This window comes from Neopsephotus bourkii, unplaced genomic scaffold (genome assembly GCF_033783945.1).
Source record: "Neopsephotus bourkii isolate Nb327-2 ecotype Australia unplaced genomic scaffold, CSIRO-AGI_Nbou_v1 NB_860, whole genome shotgun sequence".
Lineage (NCBI taxonomy): Eukaryota > Metazoa > Chordata > Aves > Psittaciformes > Psittacidae > Neopsephotus > Neopsephotus bourkii.
In genome coordinates this window covers 1,594,054-1,608,887 of record NW_026901356.1, presented here as the reverse complement: position 1 = coordinate 1,608,887, position 14,834 = coordinate 1,594,054, and the positions used below count along the sequence as shown (strand labels likewise).

The window sequence follows — 14,834 nt, the reverse complement described above, 5'->3', positions numbered from 1 at the left end:
GGGTTTGTTGTAAGCTTATAACTTACATTTTTTACATCAGGCTTGCTTTAAAGGTGAAAGTAGGAAAGGAAGTGAGAATGGCAGCGGTTTAACCAAAGGATGGAGGAAACCTATACAGATATTAGAAATTTTCTGCTTCATCTCATCCTTCTTGACTGTTTTCTTGGCCTGCAGGCCTTGGTGATGCATACACCACACACACTGATGTTTCTGACAATGCTTTTTTGGGTCATATTTTGTTCATTAGTACTGGCTAGAAAACTGTGATCTAGCTTTCTATCTCACATGTGTGACTTAAGCTACTAATTCTTTAAATTTAAGTCATAGCCTTTAGCTAGTAGGTTAAATCAGCCTGACATTGCTTAGTTAAAGAAACGACACAAAAATCCCCCCAAAACCTCAAACCAACCTCTAAAACCTGCAGTATCAGCTAATTGGGAAAGATGATCTTAATTCAGGTTAGGAATCATCTCTTAAAAGACATTTCAAATTATTTTTTTTAGTAATAGCCTATAGGCAGTCTGTTATTCCTTTGTCTCTGCTGCATTTGGAAGTTTTATTTTGCAGCTATATGTGTGGTTTTAGAATGTTTGTTCTGAAATATTATGGGGTGCCACGTCAGGGACTGAGTTGTTTTGACCAAAACAAGTGGATGGCGTGTGTATTCTGACCTAGTCATGGAAGACAAATCTTAATTATTCTTCCCTATAATCCATTAATAACTGGATTTTTCCAAGTAGCAGTCAATGGGAAGTGAATCTTGATTGCTAGAAAGGCATGCTGAGCTCAAACCAGGTACAGGCTTCTCCCTCTTGAAGGATGTTTTTTTGTGTTTAGCTGTGAAACTGTTATCAAAGCATGTCTTGAGCAACTGTTGATAGAGATTTGAGGCTATCATTTTGAATATAGCTTTAGATCAGCTAGTCTGTGTTTGGAGCATAGAGATGCAGTCTCTTTTGTCTCTCCCCCCAAACAATGTAATTTCCTGTAAAATATGAAAATTCTTACAGTTTCTGCGTTTTAGTTGGTCTTTGAGAGAGAGAGGAAGGAGAAGTTGCATCAGATACTAGGAAAATCTGTTTCAAATCTATTCTGTGCCTGGAAACTGAGGCAGAATGATCAGAGAAGCCTGTTAGCACTTCTTAGACTTATTTTTTTTTTTTTCTCCTTCCCGTCCCATCACGTCTCACTCTACTACTATAAATCTTAAGATTACCCCAGAGGAAGAGAAGTTGGGGGGGGTAGGTGGGTGGGAGGAGTGTATGTATTTATGGCCTCCTTACCCCAATTAGTTCTGTCACAGAAGTGGAACCCTGGTCATTAACCCAGAAGATGCACCAACCTTAAAAATGAGATAACTTGGCATATTCATTTTATGTGCATTTTTGTAAGTATTTCCAGAGGGAAAAAAATCTCATTTGCTGATAAAGCTACTGGTTTTAATTTAAAAAGAGGGATCAAACCAAGAATAACAGCTGTGATTCTGGAGGTTTCAGCCTGTCAGGGGTTTCTAAGAAGTAATTGCCAGAATAGTGGGAAAACTGGCTATAAGTCACCTGTCTATTTAGAAAATGTAAATTGCCAACTCAGTGTAACTACAGAAAAGAAATATCAGTCCATATTCATTACGTGTTATTACTCATGGTACATCTGAAAGCTTTATAAAGACCTAAGAGAATTCAAGTAGTGCCTCCTAACTTACAATTTGGTAGAATTTGTATGTGGAAAATAACTTATAATACACGGGAGCATTCATGTGTATTTGCAATTGGAATGTGTGGTGGTGCATATCAACAGCCTCTGAGGAGCAGAAAATTTGAATTTAGCCTGATGGTTCTGAGAGTATTAAATGGCATTAGCTGGAGGGAAGTTGAAAATGAGAGTATCAGCCCCTAAAACAGAAAAGAGCAAGGGTGGGACATGAATCACATTGGGAGCTCAGCTCATTTTCAGAGCTGGAGAATGTAACTTGACATTTTCACACCTTAAATAGGAGATTTCTGATGTACCTCGAAGGAGCAGAATGGCTGAAGGTTTTCCACTTGGTCTCTAGATAACAATCCATAAAAACATTTCCCTCTTTCCTTCTAACTTTGTCCTCTGAATCTGGCTTGTTTGGTGGGGAAATTATTGATAGCTTATGCAGTCAAATCTCTTTTAGATTCCAATGGAAACATTTTCTACTTTGGAAATTTGAGATTGAGGCTACTTACTAAACAGGACAAAAAATACAGACAGTAATGGATATATGAATTTTTAAATCTCAGTACTCCCTTTGTGAAGTATACATAAGCATAACTCATACTGATGTGTCTGTGAAAGAGTGAGGAGAGACAGTCTGTTTTTACTGCAGCTTCAGTTGCTGAATATGTATAAGTTTTATTTAAATTCAAATGTTATTTTAAAATACATCTGTTTTTTTAAATTGTATTTGGAATTGTTCATCCTTGCTAAGGACTGGATTTACTCAAGTATGCTACAGACGTTTGAATACAAATATTCTAGCAATGCCTGTTTTCTAATGAAGCTTTAAAAGTGTTCAAACCACCAGAGGACTGCAGTTAAATGCAGCCAGAATTTGTTTAAACCATGTTTTGACAGAAACAATTGCTCAGGGAGAATAATTTTTCCCTGTTTTGTTTTGTTCTGCTGTTCAGCTCTACAGGTAACTTTTTTTGGTTGATTTGAAAGACAAAAATAGTTTAAAATGAAAAAGTATTCTGATAAGCTTTATTTTGTGTGTGTAGAAATTAACAGTGGTTAATTTCATGGCTGTTGAGGCAGTAGGCTTATTTATGGAATTTAAATCCTGTTCTCCATAAAAATGCCACAGAAAGACACAAGCCATAAGCAAAAAATAATCCAATAATCATTTACATTATTTTTAGGTATTAATAAATGGGCAAATTCCACCCATAGCAAGCAGAATGAAAAGTAAAACTGAAGATCCAAGCTTTCAGCATATATATTTGTTTTGATAAGTATAGAAGGAGGAATCTTTTGGTGGGACGAAAAAGTTTAATATAAAAGCTAATTCAATATAAATCAATACATTTTAATGGCTAATCGAATCAACATTATGGAAATAACTGAAAAGCACAAAATGTAAAAGATTAAAATCGACTATTTAAATAATGACTGAAATCTGTGATTTGCATCATTGTGATGAAAATCAATTCATCCTGAATAAGGCTGGGAATAAAACTCTTCCCTTCGGACAGGAACAGCAGCATTGTTGAGCAATATCCTGCACGTTTGTCAAGTTGTAGCTTGTTCAGGCTCAAGAACAGAAGCACAAAGCTTGCCTCCCAGTTGCTTTTAATGAATACTAGCAGGTTTTTCCTATGTCCAGGAATTTGATCTGTAGGGTGATACAGAGGTCAAGAACAAATGGCTCGCTGTCACTCACCTCTGCAAAGCCAAGGCTTTCATTTGCTTTTTTTAGTAACTCCAGAGGAAGTGCCCCAAGTCTTCTTCAGAAGCAAAATTTTAATTGGCATAGATAATGCAGCCTTAAGAAAGTAGGGACAGGTTCAGCCGTCTCCTTTAAGGACACTGTTTGGTGCGGTTTTTGTTATTCCCTTTTTAGTCCCATGTAAATTCTGGGGGTTTGCATTAGTTTGAAATTATTTCTGACACTCTTTCCTTCTCTGCTTCATTTGCAATGATATTTTAATACAAGTAGCTCCAAGTTAGTAGCTCTCCCTTGAACCAATCAGTGTTTTCAGACTTTGTGTTTATCCTGTCAGAAAAGCCTCAGATCTTGAGGTTTTTGCTTTTCAATTATAAGTTTTGTAATGCATCATGGATTTTGCTGACAGTCTTCAAGTCCTTGAAATAGCAAGCAAATTAACAGCAGATATTGAGCGTGAGGACTGGAAAACCAATTGGCAACTCACACGATGGGATTCAGATATACTGATGGGTTGGAATGGATCTAATTTCTTTTATTTTCATCGTCTTAGTTGGCAATTAACTTGTGCCTGAAAAAGGGAGGAATAGAAATTGGACTACTCAGCAATAAAGTTCTTCATTGCTATTTAGTAGTGAGGAAACCAGGGGGAGGCTGGAGAAGATTGTTGGTGTTGTACCAGTTTTTCAGCAGTTCTGGCATTTATGCAGTAGACATCGGCAACTGAGAAAGGAATTGGCAAAGGCTGAAGTCTTCTGTCTGTGTGTTAAACAAACACACCACCACTGTAGCATGATTGTGTTTAAGGGTGCAGGCTTCTGTTTCATTTTTCTTGGCACTATTCCTTGAGGTCTCTCATTTTAGATCGAAGAATGTATTCCCCCTGGTCTAGAATTGCAGTGGTTTATTTACATTTTTGCCTTGTTGGGAATGTCACTAATTTTTTTTCAGTTTCCTTGATATCAGATTCAGTTCTAAGTAAAAAAAAAAAATCCTGTTAACTTTTAAAAGCTTTATTTTTCTCTCCTCTTTTTTTTTTTTTTTTAATCAGTAGTGGAATGCTGTAATTTTAAATGTAATATCTCATAAGTAATTTTTAATACTATGATGCTAACCTGTTCTAGCTAATTCTTCAGAAAGCTCTGCATCCAGGCACTGGGGTAGATCATGAAGCCTCTTAACCTTCAGAGTATTCATTACTAGTGTAACACACAGACTGTGTTTGTGGCTATTTGTGGGTGGAAGTCTAGCCAGTAAAAAGTGGCTCTCCTAACTCTTCTAAATCTCTCCTAGTGTGGAAACAGGGATTTGAATTCCTTCAGAGCAGTACCAAATAGATGATGGTAGGAATCTGCTTGGCGTCTTTAATTCCTGCTCCATTTTCCTAGAATTCAGCAAAAACTCCAGTAGGCAGAGTAATCACGAGCTGTGCTGTTAAGGGGCTAACTATTTATGGTGGTCGCCTGTTGAAGTGTGATTTGCTCAGCAGCAAGGTCATTTTGATATACAAGTTGCGCATTAATAAAACCACCAGTTGTGCTTGTGTTGGTAGTTGTGTTTTGCTTTTGTGTTTTTCACTTGCTAGCTGTCCAGAAACAAGAAGTTTGATTTCCTTGTGCAGAGCACTGGAATAACAGAGTGCTTAGAATTAGGAAGAGTGGGGATTAACTAGAATACTACAAAACTCCGGGAATTTTTAGCTCTGCTGGTGCAGACTTCATCTTGGGATAAGATCTGAACCCCCTGAAAAAATGGGAGCTGAGGAAAGAGGAGGGATGATGAGAGTTGACGCAAATGTGGAGATATGGTGTTCCTTACAGGATTTTGCTCAGCACTGTGTGTTGATGCTTGCTTGATTAAATCCTTCTGTGCAGCTTCCACAGTTCAGGACTCCTACTTTTCCATTTTCTTCTATCTGTATGTGCACCATACCTCTTTGTGGTCATCTAGTGCAGAAGGGAAGAAAACACAAAACTGAAAATACCATACTGTTAAGGTCATCTGAAAATTACTTCATTTGAGAACAGCCACCTTCACAATAGGGGAATGGAGCAATAAAAGAGGGGCTTTAGCTTTGACAAGCTGATACCAGAAGAGATTCTGTATTGGTGCTCTTCAAGCCCCATTACTTTCCTTCCTTTGTTGCCTATATATCCTAAGCAAGAATTAGGGAGCAGCTGGATGCTCCCTTAGGACCCCAGCAAGGAACTAAGTGGGAGACCAAGACTTTGCTGTAGGTGTAGATGGACTACGTGTATCACTAGAAGAGCAAGGCCCATCCAGCCCAATATGTATGAATGTGTGTATGTTTCTAGTGGGATATCTAGATCTAAACAACACATCAGTGCATTTGCCGGGGAGCCATCAGCTGTGCTGCTGGTTTAAAAGCACTGGATGTGTGGATAATGTCTTAAGCCTGGAGTGTGACCCTGAGTGAGAAGAAACTATGTGGGCTGATACCTTCACAGTGCACTTACCAACCACCCACTTCAACAAGGTAACTAAGTGTCATGTTTGAGACATTGTAGTTTCAATGACTCAGTGAGATTTGTAATAAGCTTTAATACATAATTACCAGCTACATCCCATTAAGTTGTAATTAGAAAAATAGGGATGCTTTCAAGTTTCTTTACAAGAATTGGTGGAACGAATGAGAGATTCATGGTGAAGACGGGAGAAGGTAGGTCTCGTTCTGTGTCATGTCAGGTGTGTGGAATAGGGGTGTAGTCTGTAGGTGGCTTGCTTCATAATGTACCTATTCAGGACAAACAGGAGAGAAATTGGAAGAATTTACGTTGCTTCAGGTAGAGCTGATGATAAAGCTCATATGATGTGCTGGTGTTAGAGATAGAAATAAAAGAGAAATTATGGTTGAAAAACCATTTATTTTTAATACAAAAAGTCAGGTAGCAAGTGACTAGATTTTGTTAGCTCCCTTTGAAGGATGCGATTTCTCATTACTGTCTGCAAGATGATTTGGGTCATATTTATCTAATACTTATTGATCAGAGTGCTAACTTTACCCTGACGTGTGTAAAATACTTAAAGTAAGTCACAGAGGCTACGAAATAAAGCAGAAATTGCACAAGCACTTCAAATAAGAGAACACTGATCGTGAATCTCAGCATAGACATAAAGGTCAGGAGTGACAGCTACATTCATCAGGTTTTCATGGAAATACGTTCAGTAGAATAGATCTGGCACCTTATTTCAGAAGTGGTCAGTGCTTACAGATTCAGTTGGAAAATCAATGACACCTCTGGGTGTTTATAACCACCTCTAAAATGTTTAGGTGCTAATCTATGTTATGGTTTATGTGCATCTGAAGTATGAGTTGCTGACATAGAATGCTGGCTCTACTAGTTAAATATCAAAATTTTAATATGGCTGACAGCTATGTCTGTATATGTGCACGCAGAGAGACAGCTTAAGCAGTGGTTTACAAGCAGAAAGATATCAACAACTTACCATTGTGCCTTCGTAGATGTGGCTGAGTTGCATAAACCTTTGAGTAAGTACAGAAGGCCTCACAAGCTGCAATGCCTTGCTACCTCCTCAGTTAATTTTGCACAGACAGGGTCATCATTTTGTAGCCTGCATGTGCAGTGTACCTGAGAGTAGATAATGGGAGTTATTACCTAGTAACTGTTCTGTGTTTCTCCTCTTTGGTGTTTTGATAAACACTAAACACAGTATCCTTTAGTATATGTGCTTAGCTGTTTGCCTTACGTGCTGACATGGATGTCATGCTTGGAAACCCTGTGCCTATGGCCACTTTGACAAAAGAAATTAATGCTTCCTAGAAAATGAGCTCATGATGATTTGAAATAATCTAATAAACATGTTGTTGTGTTTATTTTACAAGTAATTTAGTAAGTACTGGAATTTTGTACCCACAGATCTGCCAACCTGTCTGTCCTCTGCTTCTGGAGATCTCTTGCCTTCCGTTTTCATGCTTCAGCAGCATTTGCTGGATGGGTAGGACTGAAGAAGTTGTGTGGTCTGGTTCTTCAAAGGACCAGTTTATTTGTGTACAAATGTGAATAGTTGTGCGTTATGACAAAAACTGATGTTTGGAGCTGCTGCCTGTGTTGCTTTCTTGATTGAGGTTAATGGGTTTGTACCCTGGAAATAGGCTTAGGGATTGTGTATTGATTCAATCTTTATATAAGAAAGTTTTATGTAAGAAGGAAGGGTGAGTCTTTTGATCTCCTCTTCCTGGCACACATTTTAACGCATCTAGTTTCCAAAACTGGGAATGTAATAAAAAGAAACTGTTAGAAAGGTGTTCTTTAACACCTCTCTTGGTGTTCCATCTGGGCTGCCTGGGACATTTCCATGTCCTGCATTGCAGGAAAATGGGAGAAGAAAAGCAAACTGAGTGCTAGTCTGAAAGCGGTAGTCCTAAAGTGTTCCTGTTTTTAATATGGGATGCCCCAATGTACTTTCATCTCCAGGGTTATGAGTAACTGAAATTGTTTTTCAGTTCTTAGTTAAGTTTCTCTCCTTCTTCTGTCTGTGAATACAAATCAGGTTTGTTATTTGTTGAGAAACCTAGAAAGTACCACTTTAAGGAATAATGTCTTCCATTGCCTAACCTGAAGATCCTTGTTCGTATATTCCTAGATTTATAAAGTTCAAGAATGACGTTACTTATGATCTTGTATGTGTGGCAGAGGAAGAGAGACAGCTTTTGGGGAAGCTTAGAAAATGTGAAAATAAGTCAGTTTGAAATCACTCTGAAAATACTGTTTATCTGTAGCTAAAGAGATAACGAAATTGACCCTTCCTGGAGTTAGAAGAACTTTTTTAGTTCATTCAGGATTTTGGATAGCAGATAGCATGTGTTTTAAGGGAGCACTGGCTACAAGTGGTACCTGCAGTTGTTCTTGAACTCTGAAGCAGGCGCAGATGAAGCATTCCATGTTGCCATTATCTTCACTACATTTTGTTGTAGCCACTCAAACTGGATACTTTCAAAAGCAGAGAAGTAGTTTTCCTCAGAGCCATGAAAAAGTTCCGTAATTTTCCATATGGTGTTTACGTAGACACTGCACATAGGTCATGCATAGCTTCTAATTGTTGTTGATCTTTAGCAAAATTACAGGTAGTGAAAAAAAATGTTCTTTATCTTGCAGTTTGTTTCAAAGGCATTTATTCGTGGGACTTTTACCTGGCTGAGTACCTTTTCCTCATACAGTGGAACCCTGCCAGGGCCAGCAAAATCCTCTGGCCGGGATGGCACAGCAGGAGCAGCACACCTCCTCACAGGGTCAGATGGGGTATTTGAGATCTCTGCTGGGTCTTGGCATCTGCTACCATATTGCAGTGGCAAGAATGTTTTGAGCTACAGTCATTCATTGTATGTCAATACTGGTTTTGTTGATCCATGTATATATAGCTGAAAAGTCTATTTCCTGCAAATTTTGTAATTCTTTAATATCAGCAGAAATTTAAGTTATATACTTAAAGTGTGAGATGAAAGTGTGCTGTGTTTGAGAGAAGGATTTTGGGTTTGTTTCATAAATCTTGGAGGCAAAACACAAATAAAATATTCAGAGATGCAGAGGCTGATTGTCCATCTGGAAGTGTGAGCTGCTTTAGCGCAGAGCAGTGAGACCTCACTGTAAGGATGTGCCTGTAGCTGATAATTACTAGCAGTCAAACTACCTAGAGTGTACACCTTCTCTTATTTATATTCCTGTCCTGTAACCTTCCCTATTCTCTTGTGTCTTTGTTCTGTTAATCTACAAAACAGGGCTCGACTTGTGATTAGTCCTTGGAGGTTGTTTCTATTAATCAGGCTGCAAAACAGGTCTACTTGGATGTTCTGTTGCAAGTGCTTAATGTGCTTTCCTCATCAGTCCATGGCACAGAGCTTGCTAGGGTTGTCTTAAATGGCAGTGAAATCAGTGCTGTGTCTGCTGCACTTTTCGTTGTGTTAACGTCTTGATTGTGTAGCTGTAAGAAGGGGAAAATAGAAAGGAAAATAATTGCAGTCTGATAGAAAATGGCTTAAGTTAGTGACATTTGTGACTGCACACTGACAGCAAACTGGAGCTGCAGGATGGATCCTGTCACAGCAGAACCACTTGCTAGGTGTGTCTTGGATGAGAAGAACCTGCCCTACCTTTAAATGAAAGCATTAAAACTCGAGATTTGATCACAGGGGGCTGTTTTAAACTATTTTAGATAGAGTTCTAAAGATAAATCTAACCCCCTAATTTTTAAAGGGTCAGTTAAGATAGAGTATATTTTTCTGCAGTAGATAGAAAGCCAGGCAGATTTCTGCTGATGTATGTGTAAAAAAATAATCTAAGAGTTGGTGGAATATAGACAAAAAAACCCAAACTGTAACACTTCTATTATTAGAACTTACCATAAAATTTGAACAATAAACAGCATATGTAGTGAGAATCTAACGTAGCTTCATTGTAGAAGATAATACTTACTATAAAAGCGTAATGATTTATGCTTCTAATTAAATACGGAATTTCCTCCCTGTAGGAGGAAAGGAGCTATTTTTAAAATGTATCAGAAGACACAAACCAGATCCCTATAGTTATTTTTTCTATACAGTTCCTTTGGCTTTATTTCTTTTTTGTTAAGTTTTCGTTATGTTAATTATGTATTTTTTTGCCAGCTCACTAAAGTCTGTCACTGAGCTAAAGAACTTAGGCTTCTGTCTGGGAAAAAAACCTGGTCCTGAGGCAGCAGGGTTGGTCTCAGATGCTGTGCTTGCCTTTTACTGTGTTCATGCCTTGTTTTTTCTGTATTCCCACAGCACGCGCTTGAGTTTCTTCAGTGCGTGAGCTTAAATTCCCAGCCTTGGCAAAACTGGCCTAGTCTTGACTTCAAAGGAAGTCCTCACCTGAGTTCTTGTTGGCTACGCTGAGAACTGATCCCTTTCTGCCATCATTTAGCTGCTCATATGAAAGGCTTTGTGCTTAAGGAAGAGGGCTTCCCAAACTAATTGTGCCTGCACTTTGTTGTGTGGATTGAGGAGAAGATGGGATACTGAGTTACTGCCTTTTCCCTGCAGCAAACCTGAGGTGTTCCAGAGGGCTAACCATATGAAGGTGCAGTATAGTAAAGCCATTTTTCAGAGGTTTGCAGACTAGTAATAACAGCTGCTTAAATTAGTAATAGTTTGCACTGTCCAAGGTGATTTTCTTTCCAATTCTAGCCATCTTCAGATAGTGCTGTTTCAAACCCACCACACTGAAGTTTTTCATATAATCTTCATGTTAGGAATTCAGAAGAATTAGGCCTTCAAGTGGTTTTCTCTAGTCCTCTTTTGGTAATTTTATTTTCACGAACTAGTTCTACTGGGGTTCTTTTCTTCTTCTTTTGTATTGTTTCCTCCTTCCTTATCATTTCCCCAGTTATCAGAGAAATCACTCTTCCTTCATTGATTAATTTTGACCGGAGTCTGGAAGGCACAGAGAATCAAATTAACTAATATTTTACTTTTGCATGTGATTAATGCTAATGCTTGCAAAGAAGAAAATACTGTGATTTAATTTTCAATCTCCAGTTGATTCCTGGTGATTTAATTTTGCAGAAGATTGTCTCTCTGCTTATTGTCTCTTATGGAATCATTGAAGTTAGAAATGGAAAAGACCTATTAAGTCATTCTGCTATTGTAGGATTGTCTCCTATGCTGTATTTTTGTCTGTTTTGCCCAGTTTTAATGAATGAATGAGTTTTAGTTAATTCCTTTCAAGATGGTTCGTTAGTGTAGTAGGTATTAGTAATGGTAAGTAATATTCTGTGTATATTTTTCCTATGTTCAATTTTTTAAAAATCCAAATTGTACCATGTTTGACGAGATGGGCCTGAAGGTTTCTTGTACCTTCTGTGACATTTATGTTCTTGTACTTTTCAGGCCCTGTGTCAATTACAGTATATATTCGGTGTTTGTAATCCCCTCAGATTTTTCTTTGCTATTTCTTATTTCTGGTGAGGTTTTTCTGTGTTCCTGGGTTTTGGGTTTTGGATGGTTGGTTGCCTAGTTTGGGGTTTGTTTGGTTTGGTTTGGGTTTGGTTGTTTTATTTTTTATAGAGGCTGAATCCAAACTGCACTATTCTGCGTGGATGTCACTAACATCCTGTATTTTGAGTGGATATTGGCTAGTTGAAATAATGATGTATTTCAGCAACCATGTATTTCATGGCTTCTGCAGAAAGTCCAGTCATGTGTCGTGCTGTGTTTTGATGTCTTGCAGTACATCCATGTGTGGAGCTTACATTGCTTCCTTCTTTTTCCCATTCATGTTGCAAGCTCATACATAATTTGCGGTCAGCTGCTTCCCCTGGGTCTTCTGTATTAGACTACGGGCTTTGGATTTCTTCCTCTCACTGATTATTTACGTGTTTTAATTCTCCTCAGATATATTAGCCTGTATTTTTTCAGAAGGAATGTTGTTTTATTCTCTCAGTGTTTCTAACCTCCTTTTGCATAATTTCTTTCCCCACTGTCATGTTTATAACACCTCTCACTATATTGAAATCTGTGAATTTAATTAAAGTACTGTTTACCCGTTCTTCCAGATCATTAATAAAGATGTTAAACAAAACTGATCCTAATACTGATCCCTGTGGCAATCCACTAGCACCTCCCTTGTGCTGCTGCACTCTTATTTGTTTATAGCCCTTTAACCACTATTCATCTATGCAGTATTCCTCGCAGGCAAGCCAATTTTAAGTTTTTGGAAAGGGATTGTATCACATTTTGGTGAAGTCTGGTCTCATACAGTCTACTATATTATTTTAATCTACCGACATGACTGAGTTTAGTATATTTACAAAAATTAAATGTGATGAAATAGAGCTGTGATTTTTGAGCACTTTGAAATCTTAGCAGCTGAGTAGCTGTAATTCTCCTTTCTTAGAGCAATTACACCTCCTCCACCCCCACCCCAATTACACTGTAATTTTATTCTGTGCTGAATTTAGACTTACTAGGAGATAAATCTCAGTATGATTCCTTAATTCAGGGTGTACATCTCAGCACCATGTTTCTTAGTGTTCTCCAGGATCTGGTTTTAAAAACAAAAGCACTCCAAATAGAGTTCCTTTCTTAATATTTCAAGCTTTGAATTGTGTGTTGCTTGTTTGTCAGCAGTCATCATGGGCAGAACTTTGTTATTTTGTAATTTTATATTTGTATATAAGTGTGGTTATTTGAAATGTCATTCACCTGTTTGCAAAAGCAACAGTAAACTCTTGCCTTAATTTTAAGTGCACTCTTTCACCCTTGTGAAATTTGTAATATTTATGTGTCTGCTTAAATTCAGCCTGGGTTTAAGTGCTTTCTTGCTGTGTAGCTTGGGGGTATGAATCATTTGGTTAGTAGCCTGCTGAATTTATATTTCATTCAAATTCAAGGATACTTTAAATTTCAAGGGGAAAAAACCATGTGCATCTATAGGAACTGGAATAACAAGCTGTGTGTCAGCAGTTGAATAAAGACAATCTTAGGAAATTTCAGTTTCCTTTCGGTGCATTTGGCTCGATTTTACAAGCTCCATGCAAAAAATCAATTTTTACATTGTAAAACATAATGTGGAGGGTTTATTTCTCATAGCTTGGTTGGAATGGCATGCTGTTCAAATCACAACTGAATCATCATAACAGTGAGAAGAAAAGTATTAAAATATGGGTCACAGCCCTGATTTACACCTGTGCTGATCCAGAACTATAGTACCATAAAACCAAAGGATGTGTTACTATCTTTTGGTTGGTTAGGGCTGGGCAGTGCTGAGGTCTGAATGAAGAAATCACTTGTGTGTGGTGCTCATATGTCGTTGACTGCTGAACTGGGATTTCTTGCTTTTCCCTGCTGAAGAGGGCAACTTCCCTAGTGATATTAAGCACTGAGATGCTGTATTAAATGACTTTAAACACAGTGATTTGGATGTCACCCTGCAAGCATCTAAATCCCACTAAAACTGCGGAAGAGCAAGGCAGCTGGGAGATAGCTTAGTCTCAGTTCCAGAATACAGGGTCTGAGCTCTGCCGTGTTGCCTGTTCACACAGACTTTCTCCAAGTCAGCTGGCTTTATGATTCATTCCCTGGAGCATAAAACAGGGAGTGTGTGCTGCCTGCAGGAGGGTCTGGGTCACTCCTGCACTTGTGCTGAGATTTTGAACTGGCCAAATTGATAGTGGGTAGATGCTTTGTATTTTCTTGCTGCCATGCTTTGTTTTGGGGGTTGGATCAAGTTTTGTTCTAGTGCTAGGTACACTAAGGTGGGATTTACTGCCTTGTTGAATGACGACTCAGAACAGAATTAGTAAGATCTGCTAGTAATAAATAGTGATAGATGAAGCGACAGGCTTGGTATGCATCTTTGTGCTTGTATGAACATAAGGATGTCCCTTTTGAACTAAAGTGCTCTCTCTATAAAGCAGGTAATGGAAAGTGACCATGTTAGGGTTTCAAATAGTGTTACTAAGCTGGTCTTATATTCTTAGTATGCTGAGCTCTCAAGGAGAGCTCCGTTAAGTTGCTGCACCCTCTCATGACAAAGCTATGTGATTTGACCTTACCCATGTACGTAAAAGGCAATTGCACATAAGTGACCGCTGTGAAATAATCTTAATTCAGCTATATTTTGGAAAGAGAAATGGGCAAGAGGGAGATACAGTACATGCATTGGTTTCTTCAGGGGGTGAACTTTTGGCTTGTGAGTTCTTGGTGTAGAAGAGAGTGAGTGCTCTAGAAATGTGTCTAGTTCATGAGAGCTGGTTGCATACGTATGTCAGAAATGCCTTCAAAATTAAGAGAAAGTTACTATGCAAGTAAAAGTATATGTGTCTTCAAGGAGATCTGTTCTGCTTCCTGAATGATACAATCTGGAATGTATCACGGTTGGATTATAGGACTTTTTAATTATAGTATTTGATCTGTATTAGTTGCTGCAGACTGTAGAACTGAGCTTTTAAAGTCTGCAGACCTGCAGACTGCTAGACAGCTGCTGCATATGCTGACTGTGCTTCAGTTAGAGAGCCACCTGGATGCCAGAAGGATGGAACATACGTATGAGTGAACAGGGAAGGGGGGTTCCGGCTCTGACACTGCCTCAATATACAGGGAGCAGGAAGTAACTGGTTTCTTTGCCTTAATTCCTTCACCTGTAAAATGAGGCTGGTAGTATGCTTTCTTCATTGCTTGCCATGTGGGCAGTAGTTTCAGCCCGTGAAGCACTGTGGATGGGTCAAGTCTTACTGTGAATTTATTTTTAGCAAGATGAACCAGCACAAGGTAGTGAGCAGATGCAGACTTACTTTCCTGAGTGATTTCAAAGGAGCCAGCAGGACTGTTTGCCTGCTTGGAAGTTTGTGTGCTTAAGTACTTTGCTGGATCACTGCACTGGAAAGCTAAGTGGGTGTCTTATTTTCTGCAGGATAAGAAGGG

The 14,834-nt window shown here is 38.5% G+C and overlaps 1 protein-coding gene across 3 annotated transcripts in view; it reads left to right on the top strand.

Annotated features, from left to right (window-relative positions):
• Positions 1-14,834, top strand: part of MPPED2 (metallophosphoesterase domain containing 2) — a 276,881-nt gene that overhangs the window by 56,117 nt on the left and 205,930 nt on the right. The window lies entirely within an intron of this gene.